Source organism: Rhinolophus sinicus, chromosome 4 (assembly GCF_057876585.1).
Source record: "Rhinolophus sinicus isolate RSI-liver-muscle chromosome 4, RSI-T2T, whole genome shotgun sequence".
Lineage (NCBI taxonomy): Eukaryota > Metazoa > Chordata > Mammalia > Chiroptera > Rhinolophidae > Rhinolophus > Rhinolophus sinicus.
The window spans coordinates 111,198,894-111,210,641 of NC_142504.1; the positions used below are offsets into that span (position 1 = coordinate 111,198,894).

Genomic DNA, 11,748 nt, shown 5'->3' on the forward strand with positions numbered 1-11,748 from the left:
TGTGTATCCAATAGGCCTGTGAACAGTCCCTTTGCTGTGAATAGCTATCGTTAGCATATCAAAAACCTTCCAAAGTGTTTGGAAGATGTTTTTCTTTCATCTAGGAGTTTTCTCAGGAAGAAGCTGGGAAGGAGTGTATCCTGGGATATGAGTTTTACTTCAAGGTTACTGAAGTATCACAGGAGGGCAGTCAAATGGAAACCCGATGAATAGTACCCGGAGGGCAGTGTGACAGATGATAAAACATTTTCAATCCAGTTTGTTGTTAGAATAACTAAGTATATATACAGAGAACCAACATTTTGGCTGGGTTTAATTATAAATTGCACATTTTTAACCTTCCAATTCACCATGTGCCCTCAGGTATTCAGCTAGGACAATCCTCTCCACCCTCAACCTCTTCTCTGGACCTCGCTTTTCTTCTCTTGTTCCTGCTGTGACATGGCTTCCTTACCCTGAAGGGCATTGCTTCTTTAAACCTCGTTCATGTGCTGGCTGTGCTCTCTTCGATTTCCTTCTGAGTGGTTTACCAGGTGGAGGAGGTGCCTTGGGCTTTGTTTTCACCTTCTAGATAGTTATCGTGCCTCCTCCCCCAAAGCACCCAGCATGTTGACTGTGCCATTCATCCGTCACCCACCAGAGTGGCCCTCCACTTCACTTCCTCCTAAAGAGTCCACCTCCTGACTCACTGTTATCCTCTCAACACTTCTCCTGTCATTATTTGTATTTTCGATATCCATCAAATGCCCTAGTTTGCTTGCAACAATTCCAGAATTAATAGTTTAAATCTTATTTTCAATTCTCTTTTAATTTCATAATTATACCAGATAGGTGAGATACCTTTTGACCACCTTATGCATGGATGTTTCTTCCAACATTCTGGGCTCTTATGTTTCTTGGTGTCATCTCAAATACGCAGACATCTTTATTCAGTCACTTGCTCTATCATATACCGGACCAGTGACTCTGAATATTTGCTCCATGCATCCCTGGGTGCCCTGAGACACATTCAGAGGGTCTGTGGGGTAAAAAAAATATATATATATATTTTCATAGTAACACGAAGAAATGTGTCTTTTTAACTCTCACTCATTCACAAGTGTACGGTGGAGTTTTCCTGAAGTTAAGCATAGTATGTGATCCAGAAGCAGATATGAAAATCCAGCTTTTTCTAATAAGCCAAGTATTTGTGAGATTTGTAAAAATGTAAAATGGTAACACTCTCTCACCCTTTGGGAAGAAATATAGTTATTTTTCTGTTAGAAAATATAGTTTTTATCTAAGAATGATGCTAGGACGTATCATGCTGCCATGGGTTTACTGCTGCCATTTTAAAATAAACCTATAAATGAACATTTAAGAAATCTTCAGTTCTAATTTTGGATATGTTAAATACTGACATCACACACATAAAACAAAGTTTTGTGAGCATTCAATAATTTTTCAGAGTGCAAAGTATTCCCAAGGGGGAAAAAAATCACATTTTAGAACTGCTGCTCTAGATTAAATGATTAGCAGTAAATTCAATAGCTCAAAAATCTCAATTCCATGATCCCGTCCTCAGAGCATCGTGTCCTATCTCACCAGTGGTACGTCCACAGTCTGTGATGCCACCAGAACCTAAAATCCTTCATAACTGAGTCTCCTACGTCTCATTTCCTCATAAGCCTCTTTCCTCTCTGCAATCAGTCCCCCCCATTCAACCTCATCTCACACTCTTTGCTACTGTCATCTCAGTCTGGTCATTCCAACTGTCTGTTTTTTCCATACCTTCATGGTGCAGCTCAACAAAGCTCGGAGCAACAGGGTCTCTTAGTTTAAACACAGAGCCATGAACAGCAAGGGAACCCTGTGGACGCTTGACAAAGCGACATTTCCCTTCCCATCCGCTGTATGCCTTCACGCTCCTAGATGACAATTTTATACCTTCTTTTCTCCCCTCAGCCACCAACAACTCTTCCACAAGATTTATTCTCGGGCACTGACCTTGCTAGCTATGTCACAAAGCAAACAGAAGAAGCCACAGAGATAAGTAGAATACTACATTCAAAGTGCTGTTAACCTAGAACTGTATGCACAGAAAACTTACTTTGCAAAAATAAATATCAAAAAAGCATATTTTAGGCAAATAAAAATTGAGAACATATTAATATATACTTTTCTATTAATAAAATAGAAAAAAACAGAAACAAAAAGAGAAAGGCTTGAAGAGCTTGATGGATTAGAAAGAAAAAAGTAAACATGGATAAACATAAACAAATATAGGGTATATAAAATAGTAATCTTCACTTTTGATTTTTCTATAATAAGCCTCAAAATAATAGAAATAGGATGCATTGCTTCTAAACTAATAAAAGGGAGGAAGGGACAATCATTTCAACATCACTTAAGAAAAGAGAAAATTAAAAAGGAACATAATAAGTAAAGATATTAGGTTGGTGCAAAAGAAATTGTGGTTTCAAAGGTTAGAAACAATTGCAAAAACTGCAATTACTTTTGCACCAACCTGAAATAAACAGAAAGTACATACTATTATACGTAAATCCAAACATATCAATAATCACAATGACTATAAATAGATTAAACACTCTGGATAATAAATGACAATGATTGTTAGGATATGAATAAAAATTCAGCTATATTCTATTTACAAGATGTGTATTCTAAAAACAAAAGGACAAAAAAATGTTTGAAAATAATACTAAACAAAGAGAATACTAAAGGGAAAATTTGTATTATCTAATATAATTTAAACATTTTTTTTAATCCAAAAGCAATGCTAGAAATAAAGAGGGTCATTACATAAAGGCTCATGAAATTGATAAAATTTACAACAAATACTAGATTATATGCCCCTAATAACATGTATATGTATCTAATGACATATACCTTTTATAGTCATTGAAAGATTAGGAAAACACTCATATGGATACAGCGTTTTGAATAACAAATTTGTTAAGCTAGTTCCAGCAGGCATTTTTAGAACATCATACCCAACAAGTGGAAAATATCCATTATCTTACAGAACAAATGGAGCGTTTATGAAAATTTATCAGATACCAGTCCATATCCAGGCAGAGAGTCTTACATTTCACAAAATTGGTGCCATACCGTCCATAGTTTCTGAATGCAACATATTGAAGATAAAAAGTGACAACAGGAGATAACATAGAGAAACTCTACACTATAAATACACAAATTAATACGCACACTCAGATCAGAGATCATACTGGAATTCAGAAAAAACTTAGAAGGAATAATGGAAAAACTATATATTAAAATGTGTCAATACAAGTAACGTAGTTTTAGAAGTAAACTGATAGCTCTAAATGAACATAGTAGAAAGAATAAGTATTTTAACATGAGAATGGAAAGCAAAACAAACAAAACAGCTCCTGACATCCCGGAACTGGCCTGCCGCCCTCAGCCAGGCCTGGTGTCCTCCTGCTAAACATAACAAATTTGAAAGAACAAAGCCACTCTGTGACTGTGATGCATGCAGACAAAAGCACGACCACTCCCTAATCATGTTGGGATACAGAAAAAAACATAAACACTTTCCAAACCACAGAATACTTCACATCCCTCTCTCCCAGCTAATGAGTGATGGCTACTTCTTTACCAAATAGAGATTCAGCCTCTCTCTACTCTTCTCTCCTTCTAGATAAGATTTATTCAGATACCCAATCTTAGAATTACCCCCACTTTCTGACAGCAGCTAATTTAGAGCAAAGTTATACTTTTTAAATCCCTCTTACTATAAAAAAACAGTAAATTCAGTTTGTTCCTGGTGGGTTTTGGTGGTGGACATGGACAAAAAAATAATAGGCCATATAATTAAAGCTACAAAAACAACAATAGCAAATCAGAGAAAATCAATAAAATTGAATGAATCAAATATGTAAGGCCAGGAGCCAAAGTTACGCAATAACAAATAACTGTAAAATAGTAGATAGCAATAACGGGAAAATAAGTTAAAAGTTAGCTTTGAAAAGACTTACATAAAAGGTAATTTAATTATATGGCCCATTATTATTATTGTTGTTATTGTTATTATTATTATTATTATTTTGGTCAATGTCCACCAGCTAAAAGCCACCACGAACAACAAGAAGACATACATACTCGATATTAGGGATTAAAAAGAAACCCAGTGTGTGTGTATGGGGTGGGGGGGGTAATAAGAGAGGCAGCAGAATGCATATTGAACAAATTTAGGTCAATAAATGTGAAAAAATAAAAGAAAAGCACAAATTCTTTAAAAGCATAAGTTGCCAAAATAGGCTTCAAAAATAAAAAATAAAAATATGTGAGCTAAATAAAATAAGCCTATAACCATTAAATAAAATTGCATATGTAGTCAAAATATTCCTGCAAAGAAAACACAATAGTCGCTTGGTTTTAAAAATGAGTTGTAACAAACGTTCTAGTATTAGATCATTTCAATCTCATGCAAATTCTTCTAAAGAATATAAGAATATAAAAATAAAACATCCTCAACTTATTTTATGTAAAAGCTATGTTGACTTCCAAATGAGACCAGTACAGTATAAGAAAATCACAATTACAAATGTTGATGGTAACATCTTAAATTAATTATTAACAAACTCAATCCAGCAACATATACAAATATAATGACTCATTCTCAGGCTAGTTTTATCATAGCAAATCAAGTTTGGTTTAATCTCAAAGAAAAAATATATTTTCATATACTACAGATAATAATATTTTCACATTAACAGATAAAGGCAAAGAAATATATGATTATCACAATAAATGCAGCAAAAGCAATGAATACATCTCATTATGCATGAATGTAAGCAATACAATGATCATTAATTACAGATTGCAAAACCATCTATATTAGTATCTCCAAAGAATTTACATGTAAATTATTAAACTAGTAAGAGGAATTAATGAGGTCCCTGATACAATATAAAAAACATAAAAATCCATTGCATTTTCTATTATATATGCCAGCATCAGTTAGAACATATAATTAAAATAAATGTCATTCACTGTAATAACAATATATATAAAGTGCTCAGACTTAAATCTATCAAAGGATTAACAAGTAATATATAAAAGGAGAGACATATCATGCTCATGAATAGGGACTGATTAATGTAAACAGGTCAATTCTCCCAAAATTGATGCAATGCATTTACAATTAACATGTATTGTTCTTTGTTTGCTTTGAGAAACTGAAAACTAAGTCTAAAATATGAATGGAAGAACAAAACTTAAGAAAATCTAAGACAACGTGAGAAAAAAGACAATAAACCTACTTGCCATGCCAGATTTCAAAGCTAACAAAAAGACTATAGTAATTACGAAAGTGTGGCATTGTCATTGGTATAATCAAATTTGCCAGTGGAATAAAGTAGAGAGCTCAGAAATAGACTCACACAAAATATAAGGACCTGACATGTAAACATAGCATCGGAGAGCAGTGAGAAAGAAAAGGGTTTTCAATCTTTTCAGTCCAGGATAACAGGTTAGTCATACAGGGAAAAAAAGAAAATATATATATATTATATATATACACATATACACATATGTATATATTATATATATTCTGAGATCTATATCTCAGAATCAACACAATTAATATAAAGCGATTAAATATTTAAATATAAAGACAAAATCTGTGGGCAATAAGACTCTGCAATGACCCCAATCACTACACCTCCTGGTATTCATGCCCTTATGAAATCCCTTCCCCTTGGGTGGGCTGGGACCTGTGACTTGCTTCTAACCCAAGCTGATCAGTGTCACTCCGGTGGCTACGCTACATTGTTAGCACTTTCTCTACCGATTTCCCTCCGATTCCATCCTGGCTTTCATGACCTAAACTGCCACATGGAGAAGCCCACATGGCAAGTGACTGAGAGTGGTCTCCAGCCAATAGCCAGAAAAGAACGAGGACTTTTAGTCCACCAACCCACAAAGAATTGAATCCTGCCAACAACCACTGAGCTTGGAAAGCAGATGCTTTTCTAGGTGTCAGATGAGATCCCAGTGCCAGCCAGCAATCTGTGCAGCCTTGTGAAACACCCCGCACAAAGGACCCAGTTAAATCATGGATTCCTGACCCACAGAAACTGCGAGATAATAAATGCCTGTTGTCTTAAGCCATTAAGTTTGTGGTAATTTTGATATGCAGCAACAGACAACCAATTAAAAAAAAAAGAAATTAAAATGCTTAGCCAAAAATAGAGGAGAATGTTTCTAGTGCCAAGACTTTGGGAAAGATTCTTTAATAAGATCCCCCCCCCAAAAAAACACACACTATAAATAATAAAAGAAAACACTGAAATATTTGCTTACATTCAAATTAAGGACACCCGTGTATCACAAAAGTGATAGTACAAAGATCATAAAACTATAAGTCAAACAGTTACTCACAATACATATAACCAGAAAAGGACTAGTATTATTATGATTAATAATATATGGAAAACTTCAATGAATTGATAAGAAACAAATTGAACTCAATAAGAAATGGATACAAGACATGAATTTCATTTCACAAAAGACACACAAATGGAAAAAAACAAGGACTACTGTGTTCATGTATAAAATATTAAGTCTAAGAATGACAAATACAAGAGAAAATGTGGAGCAACTGGAACTTGTCTATAATGGCAATTTGTATGGGCAATCTGGAAAAATAGTAATTTGGCGTTGTCTAGAATAGTTGAGGGTATGCTTTTAGCCCAGGATATATACCGGTATACTCACGTACCAGGAAGGAGGCTGGGGTGGGGGTTGGTGGGAACTTTCTGGGTGTAAAAAAGACAATGACAAGATTCTTGTATATGTGCCTTATAGAACATATATGAGAATTTTTTATATAAAGTTTGAATCTCCAAAAATTAGAACTATTCCCCAAATCCATCAACAGGATAAAAGATAAAATACGTTATGCTCAGATAATGGCATATGTATATCATGGAACATTACCATGTTGAAAATAAGTGATCTCCACCTTCAAGCATCAACATGCATTAGACAAAATCTTGGACAAAGAAAAGCAAGTTGCATAAGAATACATGCAGTACGTTACTGTTTACATAAAGTTTAAAAACATGCAAACATCTACAATATGTTGATAAGGAGAGAGACTAGTGCTGGAGCTATAAAGAAAAGCTAGGGAAGGGTAAGCACAAAATCCAAGATAAACATTATCTCCGCGGTAGTTGGTGGTAACAGAAGCATGTGATAGTAATAGGTCACACGGAAGGCTTAGCTTCTGTTATTGGGCATTTCTCGGAGTAGATGGTAGGTATACTCGTGTCCATTTTATTAATAGAGTGCATCTCTTTTATGCTCTTCACCATATAGTACAGTGTGTGAGTACAGTATATGAATTCTGACACTAAATCCCACCTCTCGTCACAGAAACTTAACAATATCACAGAGGAGGGCTTCTCATTTCCCAGAAAGGGTCCCCACATCTTTTCAGTGTCAACACATTAATGTAACATATGTTGCCTATCCATAATACCTACAATTTGATAAATGGGGACAGCAGAGCGGGCATATGCAAGGAGCAACGCAATAGTGTTTTCTAATCCGCATACAGTGAACCACAGCAAGGGTGTGGACAGCAATATCTAGGAGAAACCAACCACAGAGAAGGAATCCCTCTCTACCAAGGGTGTGCACCCTCCTATCATAGGTCTAGGGCGCTTGGTCCCAATGCAGAGGTACATGCTCTCTGGCATTCTTCGCAGGAAGGCTGACTTTCTGGCTGGAGCCTCTGGAATTTACTCCTGGGTCCCAATCTACAGCCATGGAAAAGAGAGAGCATCCAAACTTACAAAGCGCCAACCAGAGGATAAGGTACTTTTACCCCAACCCAAATTATATGTGTGAATGACATGCGAATTAACAGAAAAAAATATTCTATATAGATTAGATCATTTTATGTTGCTATAATCTCGTTATGTATTGCATGAAAGTGAACAACTGTCATATATACACATATATATGTAATTTGCATATTCTACCTCTGATCAGTTTCCACTTGCTCCACCACAGCCAGCAGAGAAAATGTCATGTTCACACATACTCTTACACATGCTCAGCTGTTATGCATAGTTCATAAGTGGAGAAATTAAAATAGGCAAAATATAATAGTTACAATATAGAAATCACAATTATATATCTCCTGAATGAAGGTATGAATATAAAGTTATGCTTAATGTTTTTCAAATGGCACTTGTAACATAGAATAAAATTTTGAGTAACAGCATCATACTTCAATGCAAAAAGTTCTCTGTCTCAATAAAACTCAGAAGTAGCACAATATGCACTGAAAAAAACTCAAAACATGGCTCTTGAAATGATGAAGACGTTGAAGTGAATGTTTGAATATTTTTTTTCTGAAAATATGTACATAAAAAGTATTTCCAAAGTAAGATATTAATTGTATGATTGTTAACTGTTCATGTTTGTGCAACTCAATTAATACATTAAAAACTAAAAGAGGTCTGTCATATATAGGTCTGTCTGTTTATATATCTTAACTATGTATGCTCAAATGATGTGAAAACTGTTTTAGTATCTTCTCATTGGGAAAATGGTGCATCACATATAATAACAGAATCAAAGGAAACACCTCTCTCTCTGTACATATATTTCATTAAGACTAGAAAATGGGAGGTGATCACACAGAGGAAACAAATACTGTTCTATTCATTTTCTCACTACTTTATTTAATCCTTGCATCAACTCTGAGTTTTACAGATGAGAAAATGAAGATTTAAAAGGAAGAAACTTGCCTAGGATCTCATGCTCGGTATCTAATGACCTGAGCATTTGCATTGTTTTTTTTTTTCTAATTTGAAAGCTCATATAATATATAAAAGTGTTGTAAATAAAACGTTTTAATAGAAATATCCTCTTTCGAATTAAGCAAGGAAATGGGGAAAAGGTACAAACAAGGCTTGTGAAGGTACAAACAAGGCTCCTCTACCCCCACCCCTCCCCCCTCAGTGCAGTCTGTTGATTACAGAGAAAACCATATGCCTCTTGGGGTGATAGAATTCTGCCAAGTTTGTAAGTGTGTACACAGCATGTATCTTTCTGCTTGTGCTTAACAGTGGGATATTTTGATAGTTTAAAGATAATGTGGGGTAAAAGATAAAGTAATAACTGAGTGTTTGTATATTTCAGTTTATTTTGGTAACTCTAGGGAGAAATAACCCCAAGTTCATTGGTGCACATATGCCAACTGCAAGCATGCTGTGTTCTAGTTAACATTGAATTAGCTAGGGCACTCGGTTTGGTGTTTGAAAATGAAGAGTAAAAACCGATTTTGTTTGTGTGCAGTTAACTTTTATTAACTGCATTCTTTATATTCGTCTTTTCACGGGTATCTTAGGAAAGCAGTTTCATGTCTTGGTTGTATTATGTGTTCTCATACATATAAATAAATCCCCCTTTAAAGTTTTGTGAAATATCATATTAAGGCCTCAAATTAAAATGGATTAAGATAGGTAAAATAGCCATATTTTAAAATTCCAGGAACTTTAAACAAATCTACAACAAAATTAATCTTTCGGAACGAGGCAGAGGGATAAATGACTACATAAATATTAAGAAAACAGTAAATACCAATAAAATTGGACAGTAATCTTTCATTGTAGTACAACAGGGGTTAGAGCATTATTTGCATTTTACAATGAACAAGGTAAGAAGCGTCTCATGCATCGTTCATGGGAGGGTGCCAGATTTTAATGCAGGGATTAGAGATTACATGTTGCTCATTTACTAAATGAGAAAGTGAGTGATGGGAGCTGAACTGGTTTCCAAAAAGAGGAATGGATGTCACATGTGCATGAACGTTTACATCATTAAGAACAGTGTACATATCCCAAGTTTGTAGAGAGGGAGACAAATGGGAGCACACCATATACCTATGAAATTTGAAAACCTGAGACACTTAGGTGAAATGCAACAACAACAAAAATATTACATTTCATCTCAAGAGAGTCAGAGAACTACAGAAATAGTTTAAAGAAAACAGAAAGCAATTGCAATGTACTACGAAGATGTGCTCAGATTATAATTTATCCTCTTCCCCAAGTATTAACTACACTAAATTTCAAAGAGATGCTCAAGTACTTCATACAATCATTAACACAATTGTTGCAGGAATGGTTACCCTGTGTATCTTCCTATCTGTGTTCAGATGTAGATTCCCAGTTTCTTTTTCCATCCTCCTAGCCGCCCTTCTTTCCTTCTCTCTTTCCCACTGGTCCTCCCTCTCTCCTTCCTTTCCTTCCTTCTGGTATTATCTACAAGGTCAGGAAGAGAACAACAGATCCTTATTTTCCTAAAATGAATTCTAATGAAGTATTTGTGAATCGCAGATTTGACAAAAGGATTCACTAGCACTTGGTGGTGGCCCTTTGTGCTGGGGCCACCGTGACATGCGGCTGTGGACCTATTCCTTCACAGTCCCCACTAGATGCTCAGGTCCTTGGAGGTCGGGCTCGTGTGTGTTCCGCTCGCCATCGCATTCCCACTGCTCATAGCTGTGCCTGGCGGTGTGCATCTGGAAGGGACGGAGAGGAGGTGCTGTTGGCCGGCGGGAGCCCGGGTGAAGGAGGGCTTTCCCTCTTCCGGGCATCGTTAACAATGACCAGCATACCCACCAACTCACCACTCAGACCACCTGCTCTTCAGGCCCGTTGATATTCAATTAGAGACCAAGTTTCTTTGTTAGAAATGTGCTGGGGTAGTTGTGAGTGGGCAAGGGAGACAGCAAGTGTCAGTGATTTTGTTCTACTTGCATTTCTTTTTTGGAAATTGATAGGACATACTATGACAACTATAGGGCCAAAACCTAATTAAGGAAATAATATGTTATCTCTACCCAAATTTACCAAAAACTCCCTCTAACCTGGTAAACTTCTCCCTTATCTCATAACCACCACTTCAGAAATAAATACATAAACCATGTCTATTACAGAACACATAACGCTTCCCGGCACCGTTTGTGCAGCCGTAATCACTAGCTGCCATCCCCCTCCTTGGTCTTCTTGATCAATTCCTATTCATTTTGCCATCTCTAGAGAGATTGCCAATACCTCACAGGGAAAGGTCATAGTCAACCAATTTTTGTTCTTCCTTCACGCTAATCAATACCTCAAAATACCCCAAAAGTATGGTGAGTAAGTGAATTGATGGATGAATTGTAAATCTGCTCAAAATTCTTTCACCAAAGCACATTTCCTATAGAGATAATAAGGGTTTCAAATGTATCTGTAAAATAAGTACCATACAGAGTTCTTATGAGCATTGTAATGAGACACAATAAATCCTGTGGTTCATGTGTAGCATATATTGAGACTAATTCATGATAGCTCTCTTAAAAAAAACAAACAAACAAACAAAAAAAAAAAAACCTTCACTGTGCCAACCCCATGCACCATCTCCTTTGAATATCTCAAGCAACCTGTATGAATCCTCTTTTTAGTGCTATCAGGGTTGAATGGACACTTTACCTACCAGTGGCAGGAGCAGCAGACGGAGAGCCCAGTACATATCAGTAGTATGGGGTGTTCTTGCCATTTAGTGAGAGGGGACGATGTACGTAGGAGAATAAAATTGACTGAGTGTATGTCAGGGACAAGACTTGAAGTTAAATTAGGGCAGCAGAGGCAAGCCTTATCCAGCCCTGGAGGCTGGAAGTTTAGTGGCTGCAATTGTGAGACTGCGCGTCAATATTCATCT

General features: G+C 36.0%; 1 long non-coding RNA gene across 1 annotated transcript; it reads right to left on the bottom strand.

Annotated features, from left to right (window-relative positions):
- Positions 1-285: 285 nt before the first annotated feature.
- LOC148758441 (uncharacterized) lies at positions 286-11,407 on the bottom strand. Its single transcript, XR_016021208.1, has 2 exons — positions 8,016-11,407; positions 286-7,790 (listed from the first exon to the last, which is right to left on the bottom strand). It is a non-coding gene; the product is annotated as an uncharacterized LOC148758441 (long non-coding RNA).
- Positions 11,408-11,748: the final 341 nt, after the last annotated feature.